The 23,341-nt window shown below is 43.1% G+C and overlaps 1 protein-coding gene across 2 annotated transcripts in view; it reads right to left on the bottom strand.

The window, feature by feature from the left end:
• Nucleotides 1–7,489, bottom strand: part of LOC139383723 (CAP-Gly domain-containing linker protein 4) — an 83,132-nt gene extending 75,643 nt beyond the window's left edge. The window contains exon 1 of one of the 2 annotated variants that reach the window (XM_071128280.1): nucleotides 7,375–7,489. The gene's annotated coding sequence lies outside the window, so the exon portion shown is untranslated. The remainder of the gene's footprint in view (nucleotides 1–7,374) is intronic. The other variant, XM_071128279.1, reaches the window with a different exon arrangement.
• Between the last annotated feature and the right edge of the window lie 15,852 nt (nucleotides 7,490–23,341).

Below are 23,341 nucleotides of genomic sequence, written 5' to 3'. Positions count from 1 at the left end.
ACGGGACTGCCCCATTGGAACTCCTGAATGACATGTGTCATATCCTATGGTAGATTTGGATAGAAAACACTCTAAAGTTTCCAAAACTGTTAAAATAATGTCTGTGAGTATAACAGAACTGATATGGCAGAAAGTGTTTTTTTTTTTGATGTGGGTAGTTTTCAATTGAATGCCTATAGAGTATCTAATGGGTTAGGACCCCGATTGCAGTTCCTATGGCTTCCACTACATTGTTTCCGGCTTGTGAATTGTAGAATCATGCAGAGCTGGTTTGCGCGTGTGACCGAGTGTGCGCCCTTCGTTGTTTTTCCTTTCTATTGAATACGCTATTGTCCGGTTGAAATATTATAGATTATTTAAACAATTGACAGCCTGTGGATTAATTATAAATATCGTTTGACATGTTTCAACGAATTTTCCCGGTACTAATAGGATGTATTTGTCTGCATGTTTTGACCGCCTTTGAGCCAGTGCATTACTGAACAAAACGCACCAATAAAACTGAGTTTTTGGGATATAAAGAGGGACTTTATCGAACAAAACAAACATGTATTGTGTAGCTGAGACTCTTGTGACTGCAACCATATAAAGATCTTCAAAGATAAGTGATTAATTTTATCGCTATTTCTGACTTTTGTAATTCCTTTACTTGGTTGCAAAATGTTCGTATGCTTTCGTAAGCGGAGCGCTGTCCTCAGATAATCGCATGGTATGCTTTAGAGCGGTAGAATTAACAAGTTGTTCATCTTTAAGCCGATGTATAACACTTGTATTTTTTATAAATGTTTTTTATGACTATTTCTGTATTTTGAATTTGGCGCTCTGCAATTTCACCGGATGTTGTCGAGGTGGGTCGCTAGCGGAATGCCGGCGCCAGAGAGGTTAGAGGTCTTTCTTGTATTGTTTCAGGTAGAATCTACTTAAAAGCTATGAAAAGGCTACATATCAACACACACGAGCTTAACTCAATTACTCTCCTAGTATAGGTTCTTTATTGGTGCCAATGGAAATGCCTACAGCAGCCAGGTGGCACCACCTGGGTAACCACACATCCTGCCTAGCCCTACTGAGAGAGACTGGGAGACCTTTTCCACTGCCACCTGTCCTCTTTGATGCCAGGCAAATAAAGACACACACACACAACCACACACTAGTCTCGGAAAGCCCTTGGTCTGATCATTGTTAATGAGGGAGGCCACCTCTCTGCCTAGGTAGACAGACTACACACAGACACACTCATGGGCTAGGTCAAAACCAACAAAAGAGCAGTCACACACACACACAAAACTGGAGTTCCCGGCTTTTGGCCGATAAAAAAAATTTATTAAAAAGTTGATAAAACTGTTGCCCCAAAAAATGACTGAGAAAAAAAAATCCCATTTCAAAATAATGCTTTTTATTCATTGATGGTAATACATTTGACCATCACGATTAATGGCCTATAGGTTAATTTACATAATAAAGTGGAATTAAATTGGTGTGTGTGTGTGTGTTTTATAAAGACCGGGGAAGCTTACAATTTATCATATCATTTCTACCGATCTGCATGCCAGTTATGATTTTCATATGCACATTTTCGTGGAACAGTTTAATTTCAATAATAACGTTTTTGTTTCTCAAAATCATTGTCACATAGTTAAAAACTTATTACGGCTGAAATCGCATTAACGGGATCGATACGACAACAGCAAGTGAAAGTGCAGGGCGCCAAATTCAAACAACAGAAATCTCAAAATTAAAATTCCTCAAACATACAAGTATTATACACCATTTTAAAGATACACTTGTTGTTAATCCCACCAGTGTCCGATTTCAAAAAGACTTCAGACGAAAGCATACCATTCGATTATGTTAGGTCAGCGCCTACTCACAAAAAAACAGCCATTATTCCAGCCAAAGAGAGGAGTCACAAAAAGCAGAAAGAGATCAAATTAATCACTAACATTTAATGATCTTCATCAGATGGCACTCATAGGGCTTCATGTTACACAATACATGTATGTTTTGTTCGATAAAGTTCATATTTATATCCAAAAATCTCAGTTTACATTGACGTGTTATGTTCAGTAATGTTTTGCCTCCAAAACATCCCGTGATTTTGCAGAGAGCCACATCAATTTACAGGGAATACTCATCATAAATGTTGATGAAAATACAAGTGTTATGCATAGAATTAAAGATATACTTCTCCTTAATGCAACCACTATGCCAGATTTCAAAAAAGCTTTACAGTGAAAGCATGCCATGGAATAATCTGAGTACAGCGCTCAGCCACCAAAACAAGCCATACAGATACCCGCCATTTACACTGTATATTGGATAGGCAATCACTTGAAAAACTACAAACCTCAGATTTCCCACTTCCTGGTTGGATATTTTCTCAGGTTTTTGCCTGCCATATGAGTTCTGTTATACGCACAGACATCATTCAAACAGTTTTAGAAACAGTTTTAGAAACTCAGAGTGTTTTCTATCCAAATCTACTAATAATATGCATATCTTAGTAACCTTAGTAACAGGCAGTTTACTCTGGGCACCTTAGTCATCCAAGCTACTCAATACTGCCCCCAGCCCAAAGAGGTTAATGATAGAAATCTGAAATAAAATTATAAAAATCTAAAAGTTCAAATTAAACTAATGCGAGAGCACCAGCCTCTGCCATATGGACACAATAATAAACCGTGATCCATTGGTGGCTAAAGAGTGCATGGAACTCATAGCCTATAGGCCAATGCAGCAGTAGACCTATAAACTTCAATCTTCAAATAAGTCTAAATACATAAAGCCGACAAATAAAAACGGTAAAAAAAATAAGGAAAATTCAGGTTCTTCATTTGCATTTCTCTCTCTACTCAGCCTGTCCGCCTCCCTTTCTATGTGTCTTGACTGGAGCTACTCTTTTTCCCATTACATTTATTTAGTACCGATGATATCTCATGGGGAACTAATAAAAATAAACAAACAATCAAAGGGAACACAATTCACACAATGAAAACAATGAATGCGAAATAATTGGCATTTTCTTTTATCATATTACTCCAGTGCTTGCCTCTCTACATTGGCTTCCTGTTAAGGCTAGAGCTGATTTCAAGGTTTTACTGCTAACCTACAAAGCATTACATGGGCTTGCTCCTACCTATCTTTCTGATTTGGTCCTACAGTACATACCTACACGTACGCTACGGTCACAAGACACAGCCCTCCCTACTGTCCCTAGAATTTCTAAGCAAACAGCTGGAGGCAGGGCTTTCTCCTATAGAGCTCCATTTTCATGGAATGGTCTGCCTATCCATGTGAGAGACGCAGACTCTGTCTCAACCTTTAAGTCTTTATTGAAGACTCATCTCTTCAGTAGGTCCTATGATTGAGTGTAGTCTGGCCCAGGTGTGTGAAGGTGAACGGAAAGGCACTGGAGCAACGAACCACCCTTGCGGTCTCTGCCTCTAACCTTATTACGGGGCTTACTGGGTGGCAGGTAACCTAGTGGTTGGAGCGTTGGACTAGTAACTGAAAGGTTGTTAGATTGAATCCCTGAGCTGACAAGGTAAAAATCTTTTGTTCTGCCCCTGAACAAGGCAGTTAGCCCACTGTTCCCCGAATTTGAAGAATTTGTTCTTAACTGACTTGCCTAGTTAAATAAAAGTTTAATAAATACTGTTCCTCTTCCATGCCGTCCCTAGGAGGGGTGTGTCACTTGAGTGGGTTGAGTCACTGACGTGATCTTCCTGTCCGGGTTGGCGCCCCCCTCGGGTTCGTGCCGTTAAAGGGAGATCTTCATGGCCTATATTCGGCCTTGTTCCAGGGTAGTAAGTTGGTGAAAATCCCTCTAGTGGTGGGGGCTGTGCTTTGGCAAAGTGGGTGGGGTTATATCCTGCCTGGTTGGCCCTGTCAGGGGGATATTGTCGGACGGGGCCACAGTGTCTCCTGACCCCTCCTGTCTCAGCCTCCAGTATTTATTTATGCAGTATTTATGCTTGGATCAGTCTGTTATATCTGGAGTATTAATCCATACTTATCCGGTGTCCTGTGCGAATTTAAGTATGCGTTCTCTGATTCTCTCTCTCTTTCTTTCTCTCTCTCTCTCTCTCTCTCTCTCTCTCAGAGGACCTGAGCACTAGGACCATGCCTCAGGACTACCTGGCCTGATGACTCATTGCTGTCCCCAGTCCACCTGGTTGTGCTGCTGCTCCAGTTTCAACTGTTCTGCCTGCGGCCTGTTCACCGGACGTGCTACATTTTAGAGGTCGACCGATTATGATTTTTCGATGCCGATACCGATTATTGGAAGACCAAAAAAGCTGATGCCGATTAATCGGCCGATTTAAAAAATAAAATAGAAAATGTATTTGTAATAATGACAATTACAACAATACTAAATTAACACTTATTTTAACTTAATATAATACATCAATAAAATCAATTTAGCCTCAAGTAGATAATGTAACATGTTCAATTTGGTTTAAATAATGCAAAAACAAAGTGTTGGAGAAGAACGTAAAAGTGCAATATGTGCTATGTAAGAAAGCTAACGTTTCAGTTCCTTGCTCAGAACATGAGAACATATGACAGCTGGTGGTTCCTTTTAACATGAGTCTTCAATATTCCCAGGTAAGAAGTTTTAGGTTGTAGTCATTATAGGATTATTTCCCTCTATACCATTTGTATTTCATTAACCTTTGACTATTGGATGTTGTTATAGGGACTTTAGTATTGCCAGTGTAACAGTATAGCTTCCGCCCCTCTCCTCGCTCCTCCCTGGGCTCGAACCAGCAACACAACGAAAACAGCCACCACATCGAAGCAGCGTTACCCATGCAGAGCAAGGGAAACAACCACCCCAAGGCTCAGAGCGAGTGAAGTTTGAAACGCTATTAGCGAGCGCTAACTAGCCAGCCATTTCACTTCGGTCACACCAGCCTCATCTCGGGGGTTGATAGGTTTGAAGTCATAAACAGTGCAAAGCTTGACGCACAATGAAGAACTGCTGGCAAAACGCACAAAAGTACTGTTTGAATGAATGTTTACGCACCTGCTTCTGCCTACCACCGCTCAGTCAGATACTTAAATACTTGTATGCTCAGTCAGATTATATGCAACACAGGACGCGCTAGATAATATCTAGTAATATCATCAACCATGTGTAGTTAACTAGTGATTATGATTGATTGTTTTTTATGAGATAAGTTTAATGCTAGCTAGAAACTTACCTTGGCTTACTGCATTTGCGTAACAGGCAGTCTCCTTGTGGAGTGCAACGAGAGAGAGGCAGGTTGTTATTGCTTTGGACTAGTTAACTGTACGGTTGCAAGATTGGATCCCCCGAGCTGACAAGGTGAAAATCTGTCTTTCTGCCCATGAATGAGGCAGTTAACCCACCGTTCCTAGGCCTTCATTGAAAATAAGAATGTATTCTTAACCGACTTGCCTAGTTAAATAAAGATTAAATAAAGGTGTTAAAAAAATTAAACATTTTAAAAAACGATGCCCAAAAATACAGATTTCCGATTGTTATGAAAACTTGAAATCGGCCCTAATTAATCGGCCATTCCGATTAATCGGTCGACCTCTACTACAGTGTCCTGGACCTGCTGTTTTCGAATCGCTCTCTCTACCACACCTGCTGTCTCCAACTCTGAATGCTCGGCTATGAAAAACCAACTGACATTTACTCCTGAGGTGCTGACCTGTTGCACCTTCTACAACCACTGTGATTATTATTATTATTGTTTGACCCTGCTGGTTATTTATGAACGTTTGAACATCTTTTTAAAGAATACTCAAGACATTATCTTCACACATATTTTAGATGCTTTTCACTGACAGCTGCAACTCAATCAGCTAGGCCTATTGCCATGCGCTCTGCCCAAATTGTGGGCTTCACAAATTGGCATGATATGAAACAATCCACAGCTATATAAAATAAAAATTGACTCCTCTGTGGCCAAGTCATGCTTTCTGGTGAAATATTTATGTATAGACAGGAGTAATTATATCGTTTTGGCAAATGTATTTCTATTTACTCCTCATATGCCATTTCTCTCCTGTTCTATTGGTTTTCATCACATTTCTTTCACTGTCCAAAAGCCAAAGGCACAATCCTAGTCATATTAGCAGCCCATCCTAGTTGTTGCATCTTTAGATTCCCCCTCTTTTTACGTTTCTAAAGGAGATTTTATTTTCTGTCACATATTAAACAACTCTCACCAGGTGCAATGTTTAGGATGGAGTTTTCCCCTGAATTGCATTTTGTCAAATGTTTGAAAATTAAGTTTATTGGCTAACAGGAGTTGCTTGTTCTGTTAAAGTGAATTACCATAATCTAAATATGATTTATGTCATTCTGAGCAACGTGGGTGGACTCCCCATTACATATGGGTCTTTACATTTTTCAAATGGCCAGTAAATAAAAAAATATTCCAGGTGACATGGTCTGGCACTACATTGTCCTTTCGGGATTTTATTATTGTACCTTTATTTAAGTAGGCAAGTCAGTTAAGAACAAATTCTTATTTACAATGTGGCCTACCTCGGCCAAACCCTAACGACGCTGGGGCAATTGTGCGCCGCCCTATGGGACTACCAATCACAGCCAGTTGTGATACAGCCTGGAATCGAACCAGGGTCTGTAGTGGCGCATCTACCACTGAGTTGCAGTGCCTTAGACCGCTGTGACATTCGGAAGCCTATATCTGAACCCAATATCTGTCCCTCAGAAATGAACATGTCATTGTGGCAGCAGTTAGCAATAGGGACTCCAAAGTGGGGTAGCTCTTTGACTATTAACCAGGCCATCTATACAATTACCAAAAGCCCTGTATAGCCTATTTGGGTGTTTTGTCATTTCCCGCTAGCTAGCTAGCAGCAGCAAGATACATGATAATCTTGTCAATATACTTTCACAAACCAGCACAATGGATCCTGGTGAAGCGTGAGCTGTAAATATCATATGCATTTTATCAACTAGAAGACTCAATAGTCAGATTCAACCCGGTCTAAACGAAAACAATATTTCGACTAGACCGGGTTGCTAGCTTAGTCCATTTCATGCAGACAGGCTCTGCATCAGTAGTTGACGCTAACTACACAAGTTACCAATTCACATACACTGCTGATCATTTTCGCAGATACTAGCTACGGTGTCATTCACGAGTAAATTATGATCCTTACTCAAAATATTAAATAGATGACAATGATATGAAACGGTAACGTTAATTTACGCTCAGTTAGCTAGCTACACAACTGCATGAATTGCCACAGCTGATCAGGCCAAGCTTGCTGCGCATAAAAACAACAACAAACCACAACCTCGTACCAATTTGCCACTCTAGCTATTGGTGCAATGTCAAACACTTTAGAGAGAACGATTTACAGTACCTGGTCTTCCTATGGAAAAGGTAACCGGTGAGCAATCTGTCTCTGTATTTGGTCCAGGATGCTCATGATGATGAAACTAAATTCCTCAACTCGATGTTAACGTTGACGTGTGTGTTGTGAGAAACAATAGTGGAATCTGCGATTCGGCTTCCAAATAAAAGTCCCACATTGAAACGAACGCAAACCGATAAAAATAGTGGAATCAAGCCACAATTGTACTAGATAAGGCTAAAACAAGATTTGTTTAAGCAATAAGGTATGAGAACCCAGGATTTATCATGTGATAACTCCACATCGGGCCTGACAACTGCTAGGAGAGTTACCACCTGATAATCCCCAGATTTGAGGACGTTAAACTGACATATGGAATTGTTTTAAGATGATCATGTATCTTTTCTATTTATTTTAGTTTTTTAACCTGTTTTCTCCCCAATTTCGTGTTATCCAATTGGTAGTTACAGTCTTGTCCCATTGCTGCAACTCCCTTTCGCACTAGGGAGAGGCGAAGGTCGAGAGCCGTTCGCCCACCCAAAACACAACCCAACCCAACCAAGCCACACAGCTTCTTGACACAATACCCACTTAACCCCGAAGCCAGCTACACCAACGTGTCGGAGGAAACACTGTGCACCTGGCTACTGTGTCAGCATGCACTGCGCCTGGCCGCCACAGGAGTCGCTAGTGCGTGATGGGGCAAGGACATCCCTGCAGGCCAAACCCAACGACACTGGGCTAATTGTGCACCGCCCCATGGGTCTCCCGGTCACGGCCGGCTTCGACAGAGCCTGGACTCGAACTCAGGATCTCTAGTGGCACACTGCGCCACTGAGGAGGCGATGAATCATGTATCTATTTGATTTTGAAATGTAGGACCCTTTTAGGTATAAAAATATATATATATATAAAAAATATTTGATAAAATATTGAATTTGGCCTTTACTACTATAGCCCATAGAAACGCACTGAATAACACATTCATTCATGTACAAAAAAAGACAGTAAAAAAATGGATCATAAGGAATAAGGTTTCTGTGTCTGTCCTATATCTAGGAGATATAACAAAACTCAGGAAATATATATTGTTTTTTTTTACACATATTTAACCCCTTTTTGGGTAGGCACAAAACTACCTCCATTCTTCCATAAATTATTTAAACCGGTACATTTTACCTTCAGAGGAGTTGTGTTCATGAGTCTCATTTTTCCATAGAGGTCATATTAGTTTGTAGGCCAAACCGTTAGGACGCGACAGATGTTTTTGTGAGAAGGATGTCTCATGATCTGACAAACACCATAGTAGCTCGGCCACCTTCCACCGCAGATGCGGAAGGTTGCCATAGGCGGATTGAGACGTCTCTAGATTAAATTGACAGATTTTGATGGGGATTTTTTTGTTATGTTACTTAGATTGACGCAACGGTGCATCAATAGACTCTAGACAAATTACACAAATATTAGCGTTGTAGCTCTTATTGTGGAACTTCAACTGTGCGAAATCACCTCACTATTGTTAGAGTTGCGTCAATTCGAATCTGGTATCAGGATAAATATGACAATGAGTCACCAATTGTATGCTATGTATTTTTTATTAGCTAAGCAATAAGTGGTAAATTACATTTTCGTATATCTGGGCTCTCTGTCCCACCTCGCAGGGCAAACAGAGAACTGACTTGTTCTTGACAAAGATATTATAAATATACTCTGACAGAGGTAGTTCCTGCTTCCGAGCCGGCCTGTCACAGAGTAGAGACTGGGCGTGGTTTAGACTCACCCAGCCTATTGTTGATTGTTGGCGCAGAGTCTGGTCCCAGCCCCCTAAGCGCTTCAGCGGTCAGTTGCTGTAGCTGTGTAGAATATACAGTGATCAGGCACCTGGCTCCTGTTATCTAACAAAGACCGTTTGTTCTCGCAACACTACGTTCTGAATGTGCCCCCCCCCAACTCATTGCACAGTTCCTGTCTTCATGTCATTCTGTATTTTTCCATCATGAGGAAGGCCCATGGCCCTGAAACTGTTAACAATGTTTCAAGTCAGCTATGTTGCATAACACATACATCCACACAAGCCAACAGCAGATAATATTCAATCACATATATGGTAACGGGCTATATTGCATAACATAGAATCCTCATAATCCCCCTTTTTACACCGGCAAGGGGTATAACCACACCATCCAATATACTAGGTTGCTGATGAACCCAGGAATTTTAAACCTTTATTTTTTGAATATATGAAGTGATGCACGTCCCTTTGTTGATTAACATATATATATATATATAAACTGGAGTTTTTGATTCCCCCTTTTGACACCCACAAGGGTGTCACTCATTATCCTTTATTTCAGCGATCCCAACATGTTAATAGCATTTCATGAAAATTATAAAACGTTTATTATTAAAAAATATATATTATTTTTTTACAGAAAAACAGAAAATCAACAAAGAAAAATAGGAGAAAAAAAAAATCAACAAAAGATATATGCTTTTGTCTCTCCCAAAAATAGGATAAAACCTTATTGTTTATTGGCATGTTAGATATAGGATAAAACTTTGGTCATTGAAAACAGAGTAAAGCAAAGCAAAGTATTATTATAAACCATCTGGTCCTCTCAGCTACTCCTATCCTGTACCAGGTGGGCTCCTTGCCACCCAGGGACTCTAAACCTTCACATAAGAGAGGACAAGTTATATCGTACACGTTATGTATTTAAGAAGTTATCATTCCACGACCTCACCCACAGAAAACCAGGGGTAATCCTCAGTCAGCCCCGTCTTTCTCCGGAAGTTAGATTCCGTATCTGCATCTCTTTCAGGAGCATCAAGCACGGGCATCATACCTGAAGCCTGTACCACATCTGTAACAGACTTCTTCAAACAAGGTAGGATGCAAGCAGCACAACACATCAATAACAAAAATACAAGAATTAGGGTCAGAAATCCAGTAACCACCAGTGATGCATACTCACCAAGCCACACCCCCATCCAAGACATCCAGCCAGACTCCTCCACCCCAGCCACGCCCTTCATTTCTGCCGAAAGCTCGTCCAACCCAACCACTGATTTTGATATACTCCCATCAGGACTGGTATTATTAGGTATAAATGTACAACATTGTTCACCAAACATTTTGCAAACCCCTCCCTGACTGGCCAGGATCATATCCAAAGTCAATCTATTCTGCCTGGCGGTCCTGGTAGTAGCCTCCAATTGCTCGGCCATAGCAGTAAGGGCAGAGCGGGTATAGTTAACAAAACGTTGTTGATTATAGTATATATAATTAATCCATGAGGTCTGTGTAGCATCTACAATAGCTGGGCCAATAATGGGGAGCAGATGCCATAAACCATCATTCCTGTTTAGAGCCTAGAATCCCTGAGGAACACCCACTGGCACACCTAGTAGGTTGAAATGTATATTATCTGTTTTCTCAGACCAAGGTGTATCACGCTTATATCTGGAGTACGGGTGAACATCATTGGGTACTTTTCTAGTTGATCCCAGGAGCTGATGAGCTGTAACTTCAATAATGGTTAGTGGTATTATCAGACTGGCTAAAGCACACGTACCCTGCCAGTTACCTCTAAGGACAGGTGTTAAATGCCTGTTTGGGCCACACATCCACCATACATCAGCAACACCCTTAGTTTGATTCAAGCCTTTCACTGGCCAGGTGGCATTAATGGTTATGTTATTACTACAATCTGCTGCAGGCAACTGCCTATAGTCAAAACCCCTACCTGTACCAGTGATGCAACTGTAGTACGCCTTAACACCCCAGGGAGTCTTTTGAGGAGGGACTTCCGGGAACACTAGAGACAGAGTCTTACAAAGGGTGGAGTTGGGATTACAGTTTTTCTCAGTCACTTTGGTGCATTTCTTAGATCAAAAGTGCAATTCTTGATACTACTTGTACCAATTCCAAATCATCTAGTCACTTGGACACATCATTAAAGCAATTTCTTATTCCTTTGAACAAATTGCAATCGATAACGTACAAGTGTCAGCTTTTTTCCACATTATCAATTGCTCATGTCATGTTGATCAAAATATAGTAGATGATTCTCTGTTTAATAGTCTTACCCCTCAAAACATCTAGGCATTAGTTCCTTGCATACGCCATTACATGCAAAATTGTTTAACTATTTGTCATAAACTGTCAAGCATGGTTTTACACATTTCTATTAGACCTTTTGTACAAAAACGTGAATTGATGAATCGTGCAGGTGAAATTGACCCTCACTCATGAAGGAATGTAAAGTGTTAGTTCAACCAACAATCAACCAGTTGTCTAAATTGCTCAAAGGTGCATCTCATGAAGAATCAATTGGCAAGCATATATAGACAGACCACAACATGTATGCCAACCACATATTTTCCCTACTGTCATATCCAGTTTCAGTGCCCAATTGGTCGCTATCTGTGATATCCTTAACATTAATTACCTGGATAGGGTTTGGTATTTTGGTTGGTGGAGGCAGGGTCGGGCCTGGAGTGGTGGAGGAGTGTGTCTGGGTCTGGCTCTGGTTCGTCTGGGACCGCGGTGGCCTCGGCAGCACCTTTACAGAGAACACACCCATCATGTCTGCCCCATTTCTTTCCAGACCGATGGTATAGGTTCCTGCATCAGAAAGCTTAATGGACTTAATGGTTAGTAGGATTTCATCACCTTTACAGAGTTCAACAGTGCTCCCAGGTTTCCCCCATATCATGGAAAACCTATCCACCTTTGTGGGATCCCCTATGCTATAAGGATACCCTCTTCTCCAATCCCAGAACTGTCCCAAGTTGGTTATCATGTAATCCCCATACGGACACCCTCCCCCATTTGATCCCTGGCTCTGCCCAGGTAACAACCTTACCTACTCTAAATAATGATTTAGGTAAGATTAGTATTATCCTTATGTTCTGACATTATCATGTAGGAGCGCCCCTTTCATTTTCCACATGTCCAATTCTCCCTTTTGTCTCCACTCAGTAACTATTATCTACCCATTCTGCTATCTTTGCTCGTCCTGGTTGCCCTTCTAAAACTTCTCCTCTCTGCTCTCCAACTTCCAAGGTCTCCGCAGCGGGGGGGGGGGGGGGGGGCTGCTCTGTCTGCCTTTTCCCCCTATCTGTCTGTTGCTCTTTTTCTCATGTTTCCAAATTTTAACTAAATGTCTCACTGTTTGGTTTTATCTAAACTCATGGATTTTTAGAAAAACATGTCTATGGTGGCAATTTCTAAAGTCCATATATAGGTTAATTAAACTCTTAAAAAAAAAACTAAAATTAAAATGTATTTACCTTAAAAGAAACACAGTATTACCCATGACCACAAATTCATTATTCAAATTCATTATTCAGCCCCCTGTGGCTGATCAGACCACCTGGGAGAGCCATGAAAGCAGGTCAAAGGTTACACCATCCCTTACATTTGTGTTCCATACCATATTAGACATATTAAAGAACCCTTTATCTTTAAAAAAATCACTTGTTTAATCAAAACTCAGAAAATAAAACTCCTAATATTCCATATGTGAGTGTACCCCTTTAAGATATCTTGTCTCTGGGAACATGGAAATCCCCTTAAACCCAAAACGTTTACTACAAATAAAACCTAATAGTTATAATAATTATATTGTACCAATGAAATCATTCGTTTTAAATTACCTTAATGGTTATGTCTAAAACCCATTGTCTCTCTTCAAATTGTCGCCCCAAAATACGTTATACCCTGCCATTACACTCAAACGACTGTGATAAACGTGCACTGTCCCTTTAAAATAAAACATGTCCCAGCCAGCCATACCCTATTGTAGACCTTTCATTGTTCCCCGTATTGAAAACAGATAATGTTTAGAATACGTTAACTTCTTGTTCGAATTCACTGGCGTTACCTAACCAAAAATCAATACCCGGGAAACAATCACAACTTTTTACGATTCAACTATTCTTACCTCCCTATATTATAGCCAAATATAGCCCAATGGAACGCCTAGCAATTCTGTTGCTAGCTGTAGCATCTTTTCAGACTATCCTTACGATATTCAGCTCCCTTTTAAAAATGTATTTGGAACTTTTAGCCACTTTTGAAAAGTGACTCAAAGCTATAACGCATGCATTTTCCCTCTAAATGCCACAACACATTTTCTCTGTCATAATTTGAGGAACGTTGTTGTTTATTCAACGTAATGGCGCCGCAAGTCAGCCTGCCTCTTGTCGTATATATATCTCCCCTATTCAGATTGAGTTCTGCTTTAAATTCTATCGAAAAAGTAAAACCAACCGAACTTCCCAACTTTCTATACCCCAACATTTTAAACGTACCATGTTCTTTGCTCAATTTATATCGTATGTCAGTCGATTCATAAAAAAAATATAACAACCTGATGGCACAAAACTTTATCGTATCTCTCTGTTATTCCTTAAAATGAATCAGGTTTAGGTAACTTTCTCTTTTATGATACATTTATTTAAATACGACTCCCGTCTCAATACATTATTCCAGCAGATCATTTTGGGCAACATAACGTATTACATCGAAATTGCCTCGCCATTATTTTGAATGAATTCTTCTCTCAATTCAACCTAAACAACATATTAAAAACTTCAGTTCATATCTTATACAAACACTAGCGACCGTATTTTTCCAGGCAAAACATACAAATAGATGAATTATAATCAGAATGAATTTTAGTCTATCGATGTCAAGGCTGAGACACGAACCCCAGTCCCCCGCATCGAAGGCAAAAACTTTACCCCAACACCATTCAAATGATTGAGTTTCCCCGCCAATAACCATACCATCATAATCGTCTGTACTAGCAAACTGCAGCACCGAGACAATTCCCAGAAAACATTACAATTCAATGGTCTAAGCTTTTCCCCAGCGAGGATTCTCCTTATTCTCAGTTTTAGCGTCTCCAATATCCAACCAGGCTCCCCGTCGACTGGGAGCCCGTTGGGCGCGGCGATACTGCCCTCTTCTGTCCATTCTCTGTATAATTTTTTCCCTTGCTTCTTCCAATCTTTCCCATTTTTACCCCCGTTGGTCTCCAGAGTAGACTTTAATGTTTTCAATACTTTTTCGACCTCTGATTAGTCATTTTGAACGTTTATATTGCGTTCTATTTTATTTAACTTAAACAAAATTAGGGTTCAATTGTAATATGAATTTAGGATTAATTCCAATGTAAAATCATCACTCTAATCTATGTTAACGTTACTACCACCCCTAATAATTTATGATATGACTTCAAGAAATACCCACAGGTCATTCAAACTTGGTAGTAGCGCTCCGACTTAATACCCAGTGTACTACAATCAGTCAGTAAACCATTCTCAGTATAACACAGGTATCTTGCCTGCACCATTATACGCAGACCATCCAAACCGATATTTGTACGTCGACTAATATCTAATGTACTTCATTCACACGTTCTGACCAGTCGCATACATTTGTTAACCCCATTCACACATGCATATACACACTTTCGTTCACACTTGAGTAGCCCCAGAACTTCACTCACTCTTGTTAATAGTCCCTGACTTATTAACTACAAACAATCTTGATACCCAGTATCTAGTACATTACATTCATTGTTATACCTACGTTTACACATACATTCCAGTAGGTTCACCGACCCACCACATACACACTTGGCACCCAGTACCTAGTACATTACATTCGTTGTTATACCTACGTTTACCCACACTCACACTTGTTAATAGTCCCTGACTTATTAACTTCAAACAAACTTGATACCCAGTATCTAGTACATAACATTTACTGTCATATCACAAATGATCTGATCAGTTTCAAAATTGCATTCACCACAGCATTCCTTATGATCCTTTATCAATATAAATTAATACAATTTGGTTACTTACATCAAACAGGTGTCTTTGTCACGTTCTGACCTCTATTTCCTTTGTTTTGCATTTATTTAGTATGGTCAGGGCGTGAGTTGGGTGGGCAGTCTATGTTTGTTTTTCTATGTTTTGGGGCAGTTCTATGTTTTCGGCCTAGTATGGTTCTCAATCAGAGGCAGGTGTCATTAGTTGTCTCTGATTGAGAATCATACTTAGGTAGCCTGGGTTTCACTGTTTGTTTGTGGGTGATTGTTCCTGTCTTTGTGTAGTGTTCACCAGACAGGGCTGTTTTGAGTTCTCACGTTTCTTGTTTTGTTTTCGTTAGTTTGTTCATGTATAGTGTCGTCAATAAATACAATGAACAACCACCACGCTGCGCTTTGGTCCGCCTTTACTTCACAAGAGGAGAACCGTTACAGAATCACCCACCACAACAGGACCAAGTGGTGTGGTAATGGGCAAAGGAGAAAGCAGCAGCAGGAGCAGCGCGAGGAGGTATGGACATGGGAGGACGAATTAGACGGTAAAGGACCTTGGGCTCAGCCAGGAGAATATCGCCGCCCCAAGGAAGAACGGGAGGCGGCGAAAGCGGAGAGGCGCTGGTATGAGGAGGCAGCGCGGCGTCGTGGATGGAAGCCCGGGAGTCAGCCCCAAAAATGTCTTGGGGGGGGGCTAACAGGGAGTATGGCTACGCCAGGTAGGAGACCTGAGCCAACTTCCTGTGGTTACCGGGGGGCTAGAGAGACCGGGCAGGCACCGTGTTATGCTGTGGAGCGCACGGTGTCCCCAGTGCGGGTGTGGGCATCGAGCCAAGTGCCATGAAGCCGGCTCTACGCATCTGGTCTCCAGTGCGTCTCCTTGGGCCGGCTTACATGGCACCAGCCTTGCGCACGGTGTCCCCGGTTCGCCTGCATAGCCCAGTGCGGGCTATTCCACCTCGCCGCACTGGCAGGGCGACCGGGACCATTCAACCGGGTAAGGTTGGGCAGGCTCGGTGCTCAAGAGCTCCAGTGCGCCTGCACGGCCCGGTCTATCCGTCACCACCTCCACACCCCAGCCCTCCGGTGGCAGCTCCCCGTACCAGGCTGTCTCTCCGGCCCATCCGTCCAGAGCGTTCCTCCTCTCCAGCGCTGCCGGAGTCTCCCGCCTCTCCGGCGCTACCAGAGCCTTCCTCTCCAGCGCTGCCGGAGTCTCCCGCCTCTCCGCCTCTGCCGGAGTCTCCCGCCTCTCCGCCTCTGCCGGAGCCTCCCGCCTGTCCGGCGCCTCTGCCGGAGCCTCCCGCCTGTCCGGCGCCTCTGCCGGAGCCTCCCGCCTGCCCAGCGCCAGCGCCGCCCGTCTGCCCAGCGCCGCCAGCGCCGCCCGTCTGCCCAGCGCCGCCAGCGCCGCCCGTCTGCCCAGCGCCGCCAGCGCCGCCCGTCTGCCCAGCGCCGCCAGCGCCGCCCGTCTGCCCAGCGCCGCCAGTGCCGCCCGTCTGCCAGGAGCCGCCAATGCCGCCCGTCTGCCAGGGGCCGCCAATGCCGCCCGTCAGCCAGGGGCCGCCAGTGCCGCCCGTCAGCCAGGGGCCGCCAGTGCCGCCAGTCAGCCAGGGGCCGCCAGTGCCGCCAGTCAGCCAGGGGCCGCCAGTGCCGCCAGTCAGCCAGGGGCCGCCAGTGCCGCCCGTCAGCCAGGGGCCGCCAGTGCCGCCCGTCAGCCAGGGGCCGCCAGTGCCGCCCGTCAGCCAGGGGCCGCCAGTGCCGCCAGTCAGCCAGGGGCCGCCAGTGCCGCCAGTCAGCCAGGGGCCGCCAGTGCCGCCAGTCAACCAGGGGCCGCCAGTCAGCCAGGGGCCGCCAGTGCCGCCAGTCAGCCAGGGGCCGCTAGAGCCCCTCCGCCCGGAGCAGCTGCCCCTCTGTCCCGAGCAGCTGTCCCTCTGTCCCGAGCAGCTGTCCCTCTGTCCCGAGCAGCTGTCCCTCTGTCCCGAGCAGCTGTCCCTCTGTCCCGAGCAGCTGTCCCTCTGTCCCGAGCAGCTGCTTCACCTCTGTCCCGAGCTGCCCCTCTGTCCCAAGCAGCCTCTCTGTCCAGTGGGGTCATTGAGAGGGGTGGGCATGGTGAGTAAGCCACGGAGGCGGACAATAAGGCGGACTAAGACAATGGCGAAGTGGGGTCCGCGTCCCGCGCCAGAGCCGCCACCGCGGACAGACGCCCACCCAGACCCTCCCCTATAGGTTTAGGTTTTGCGGCCGGAGTCCGCACCTTTGGGGGGGGGTACTGTCACGTTCTGACCTCTATTTCCTTTGTTTTGCATTTATTTAGTATGGTCAGGGCGTGAGTTGGGTGGGCAGTCTATGTTTGTTTTTCTATGTTTTGGGGCAGTTCTATGTTTTCGGCCTAGTATGGTTCTCAATCAGAGGCAGGTGTCATTAGTTGTCTCTGATTGAGAATCATACTTAGGTAGCCTGGGTTTCACTGTTTGTTTGTGGGTGATTGTTCCTGTCTTTGTGTAGTGTTCACCAGACAGGGCTGTTTTGAGTTCTCACGTTTCTTGTTTTGTTTTCGTTAGTTTGTTCATGTATAGTGTCGTCAATAAATACAATGAACAACCACCACGCTGCGCTTTGGTCCGCCTTTACTTCACAAGAGGAGAACCGTTACAGTCTTACAAAACTACATTTGGATAACGCCGATGTGCAGAACTTTAGTTTTTCGCAACATGTCTCTGCTTACCTTTTTTAGTTGACCGGTCAGGATTTGTGAGACACACCGTCTGACGACAGTACTGGCCAATCGGCTGGCACACCAATGTCCAGCGAAGCCCTTCACCAGATCACGTTCGGGGGTCAACAATTGTTAGAGTTGCGTCAATTCGAATCTGGTATCAGGATAAATATGACAATGAGTCACCGATTGTATGGTATGTATTGTTTATTAGCTAAGCATTAAGTGGTAAATGCAATTTTCGTATATACGGGCTCTCTGTCCCACCTCGCAGGGCAAACGGAGAACTGACTTGTTCTTGACAAAGATATTATAAATATACTCTGACAGGGGTAGTTCCTGCTTCCGAGCCGGCCTGTCACAGAGTAGAGACTGGGCGTGGTTTAGACTCACCCAGCCTATTGTTGATTGTTGGCGCAGAGGCTGGTCCCAGCCCCCTTAGCGCTTCAGCGGTCAGTCGCTGTAGCTGTGTAGAATATACAGTTATCAGGCACCTGGCTCCTGTTATCTAACAAAAGACTGTTTGTTCTCGCAACACTACGTTCTGAATGTGCCCCCACCAACTCATTGCACAGGTCCTGTCTTCATGACATTCTGTATTTTTCCATCATGAGAAAGGCCCATGGTCCTGAAACTGTTAACAATGTTTCAAGTCAGCTATGTTGCATAACACATACATCCACACAAGCCAACAGCAGATAATATTCAATCACATATATGGTAACGGGCTATATTGCATAACACAGAATCCTCATACTATTCAGTCTATTGTGCGTATTGGACATTCATATTGTAATGTACAGCTGATTTTTGTTATGGAGTCTAGTTGATAGGTAATCGACTAGCCGGACTGTTCCCCGGGACTCCAGTTGTAGGGATTTGTACAATGCACAAACAAGGCTATTGAACCTGACATTGGTGTCTGTCTTTATTCCTTTATCTAACATATCATACTGAAACAATTTTGGGTCCATGAAATGGGGTATCAGCTTACTCAGTGACACTCAGAGAATACAACTGTAAAGATGTTTCACAAATATTAGTGTCGTAGCTTTTATTGTGGGACTTTAACAGCGAGAAATAACATTCCATACTTTTTCCCGTTTTTATCAGTTTCAATTGAGACTTTTATTTTGAAGGCGAACCGCTGATTCCGCTATTGTTGTTCACAGCATACGTATGTTCCAAAATGCGCACTTCCGTTTTGCGTTCTCCGGTTCTTTCAGGCTCGGTGGAAGATGGTAAAGTCAGAACGTACCGATTGTAACTGTTGCTTTAAGCTACCCTGGGTTGTACATTCAAGCCTAGCACTGAGCAGCATTATTTTCAGCGTCAAACCGCAAAATGTTTTCAGAGCCGCTATCACACAAATTAGCAGCGCGCCAGGCTGACAGCACGCTGCGGACGGGCAGATTTCCTTCGCGTTCACTAACTCGTAACCAAAGAAAAAATACAATTTAGCTACCCGTGTGATGTGACACCAACCCGTCGTAGCAAACTTCTGTCAACTTGCTACTGAGACTGAATGTGTTTGACTTGCATAGAGTGGTCATATTAGAGTGCATAGAGTGGTCATAATATGGATTATGTGTATAATCCGTTTTTTACTCAAACCTCCGATCCAACCTGTTGCAAATTTAACATGAACAGCCCATAGTCTACAGACTATTGTCTTGCCCATTGTTGTTTTTTAAGAAAACCAATACAAATGTTTATCAGTGTTTGTGTATTCATTTGAGAGTTCAATTCACTTGCTAGAACTAAGCGCATCAGAACTTCCCAGTTTATTCTCATTTAGCAGCCTGGAGTGCCTCTTCGTGGGCACCTGTGGCTCAGAACACATTTTATGATCTGAGTGGTGGAGCCTTTGGTTACTTCACCACAGACCCTGTGGTAAAGTAGGCAAAGGCTCCACCTCTCAGTGATCACCTAGGTGACTCAGTGATCCAGTCTTTGTGGCAAGGACTCAAAGAGAAACCTGCACATACAGAGAGTACCCCAAGACAAAACATGAGGTAAGTGTTAACTTTTTTTTTTTTTTACATCCTTATACCATTAAGTTTATCTCCTTATAACATTATACTGTTAACAAATGTATCTTTCCATTTCTTCAGAATACAAGGGTGTATGGGTTAGTATCCACATCAATGACAACATGGAACTCAAGTCAAGTTTTTCAGTTGTCTATACTTGTGAAGTCCAGGTACATTTCCATAGATGAGTTGTTAAATGGGTTATGTATTCCCCAGCTTGTTAATATCATCAATTAAAAAAATTACATGAATTTTCCCTCTGTGCAAGTTCTACCCCTTTCTGTTCCAATTTGCTCTCTCAGACAAGGCCTCCCTTCACAGGTTGGCTGGGTTAATTTTGGTCCAGGGGATGGATATATATATATTTAACCTTTATTTAACTAGGCAAGTCAGTTAAGAATTAATTCTTATTTTCAATGATGGCCTAGGAACAGTGGGTTAACTGCTTGTTCAGGGGCAGAACGACAGATTTGTACCTTGTCAGCTCGGGGATTTGAAGTTGCAACCTTTCGGTTACTAGTCCAACGCTCTAACCACTAGGCTAGCGTCGTCCGGGTTAGGGAGGGCTTGGCCAGTATGGATATCCTTGCCTCATCGCGCACCAGTGACTCCTGTGGCGGGCCGGGCACAGTGCACGCTAACCAAGGTTGCCAGGTGCACGGTGTTTCCTCCGACACATTGGTGCGACTGGCTTCCGGGTAGGATGCGCGCTGTGTTAAGAAGCAGTGCGGCTTGGTTGGGTTGTGTATCGGAGGACGCATGACTTTCAACCTTTGTCTATCCCGAGCCCGTATGGGAGATGTAGCGATGAGACAAGATTGGATACCACGAAATTGGGGAGAAAAGGGGGTAAAATTCACACACACAAAAAAAAAAGAATAGATACAGTTGAAGTCGGAAGTTTCCTTACACTTAGGTTGGAGTCATTAAAACTAGTTTTTCAACCACTCCACAAATTTCTTGTTAACAAACTATAGTTTGTTGCCCAGTATCATCTCATCAACTTGGCCTGGCACGGCAAGTGCAGGGATTATGATTTTACATCCGCAAACTGCGAAGTCAAGATCATACATTTCTTTAGGGGTAACCTGATGACCACCACAGCCAACAATAACAACATCATCCGCCAAATATATTTTCATGTCCGGAGTAGAATGTAAAAAGGCTTGCTTCGGCTCCCTTACTCAGAGTGCATGCCATTGACCCACTGTCAATCATTGCTTTTAGTGTAGGGCCATTTACAATAGAGACTGGTGTGTAAAATAAACTGTCAGCTCTTGGAATTCTCTGTGTCATTTGAAAAATTACAGTTTTGTTGTCAGGGATACTATCGCTGTAAAGCTTGTATAGGGACTCACATTCTTCCATATCAGTGGTGGTGTTGGGAGGTTTACTCTCATTATCAATTTTCGTCTTCGGAAAGTTGCATCTAGAATGGTGAGCTGAATGACACTGAACACAGTCTATTCTCACAGCAACGAGTGAGAGCAGAGTAAGTGCAATCTTTGCACACAGAACAAGGTGTGGCATTCAGGCCTTCAATCTTGGGTAGATTACTAGCAGTCCGTTTCCCCGAGATTTGAGCTGGTCTAAGGCCCCACAGCAATACCTTCTCTAGCATATCAATTACTCTCTCTAGAGCAGTGATCTGAGCTCTTAGGTTGCTGTGGCTCCTGTATATCTGCGGCTGGGACTGAAGTGGAACTAACCTTGACTCTGTTCACTGATTCTCTCACTTGTTTCTCTGTGTACTTCTTCGGTGGCTTTGAAGCTCATCTCTGCATGGTAGTCGTTTAACACATCTTGTACTTCAGGTGCAGACAACTTGTCAATTGTTTTGGCTCTGAACGTGAAGGCTAGTTCGTTGCTTGGGCAGTTCCTGATGAACATGCGTGTGATGTCTGTGCTAAGATCTTCATTTGCCTTACCCTGTTCCTTCAGGCCTTCTGTAGCAGTGTCTGCTGCACGGTTCAATCTAAGCCAATATTCATATGGGTCCTCCTGTTCTTTGGGTAGATTTGTATCTTGAAGTGGGATATATGAGTATTGACTGCAGCTAAAATGCTTCCTGAGGACACTAACCCAGATGGCATCTGGGTTAGCTAGAATGTCAATGTCACTATTCTTGATTTTCAATTTTGACTACATCTTTTGCTCTTCCCTTGAGATGGATGAGAATCTGTTCGGCCTGCTCCTCTATTTTCATGTGCTCCTTTTTAATTTAGTTTTTCATGGCCTCTTCCCATTCATCAAAGGTAATTGTGTCTGATCTCACCCCTCTAAAGGAAGGTGGTTCTTAGACTTTTTTTGGGGTGACTACTTGGACTTGGGAGAAGTCTAGATCTTGGCTAACTGGAGGGTCAGGTCTCTGTCTTGGTTCACTTTGGCTTGTGGCTGTAGCTCCTGTTGGGCTACTAGAGCTGAAGTGCAAGATAATGCTATCAGCTAGCTGCTGTCCTATCTGTTGGACTATGGTACTCATCTGGCCTATTAGCACTGAATCATCTTTGTGGTTAGGAGTGGAGGTGCTAACAACCTGGGGCCTAGGTGAGTTGACTACATGATGACCATGAGAAGCTGCATTGTCCCCACTGACTAAAGGAACTTCCCCTGCAATTTCACTAACATTGACATCACCACACACATACAAGTACTACCAGTTGGGAAAGGAATAGGTGACCTCAACACACCTCTTCCCCTACCAACATTGACAGGTGTAAGCAGATCTGAACAACCAATACGGTTTAAACTCATTGTAGTAGCTCAAAATGAAGAAAAAAAAAACGTAACAAATGACAGATGTATCTGTGTTTCCTCTCGCTGCCTGTAGACTGAGAAGATAGGACGGCTCCCAGTTCGATGAGGAACACCAATCTTGATTGATGATCCAGGTCACAGCACCAATGTGACCTTCCTGGTCCCGTCCCTCAAGTCTGTGAGTCAACACAGGAAGGAGTAATGGATGGATAGTTATTTTATTTCCAAAACTACAATCATGGGACACACACAGTATGGATGAATGATGAGTAGTAGCCGGGATATAAACAGCAATCCCACAGCAATTCTCCATGTATCTGCTGTATAATATACTGACAAAAGAACAATTGAAATGTCTTTCAAAGTCATAGTGGATTTAACAATAATAAAAATAAAAAAAAATCCATGTGTAATCTCATATTCACAACATCAGAATAAACTATCATCCTTTTTAGTATCAAAAGAAATCAAATTAACCTGAAATTACTCTGTCACACTCTTGTGGCGAAGAAATATAATACACCTAGAATGTACCACGTATTTTCCTCAGCTAACAAAACCAGGCTAATACGCTGGCTGGTGCTCATGAGTTTATAAAACATATATTTTATATATTTGTCATAAATTACCTG

Source organism: Oncorhynchus clarkii, chromosome 25 (genome assembly GCF_045791955.1).
Source record: "Oncorhynchus clarkii lewisi isolate Uvic-CL-2024 chromosome 25, UVic_Ocla_1.0, whole genome shotgun sequence".
Taxonomy (NCBI): Eukaryota; Metazoa; Chordata; class Actinopteri; order Salmoniformes; family Salmonidae; genus Oncorhynchus; species Oncorhynchus clarkii.
Note: the sequence above shows the minus strand (reverse complement) of the source record. Positions and strands in the feature narration are given on the sequence as shown.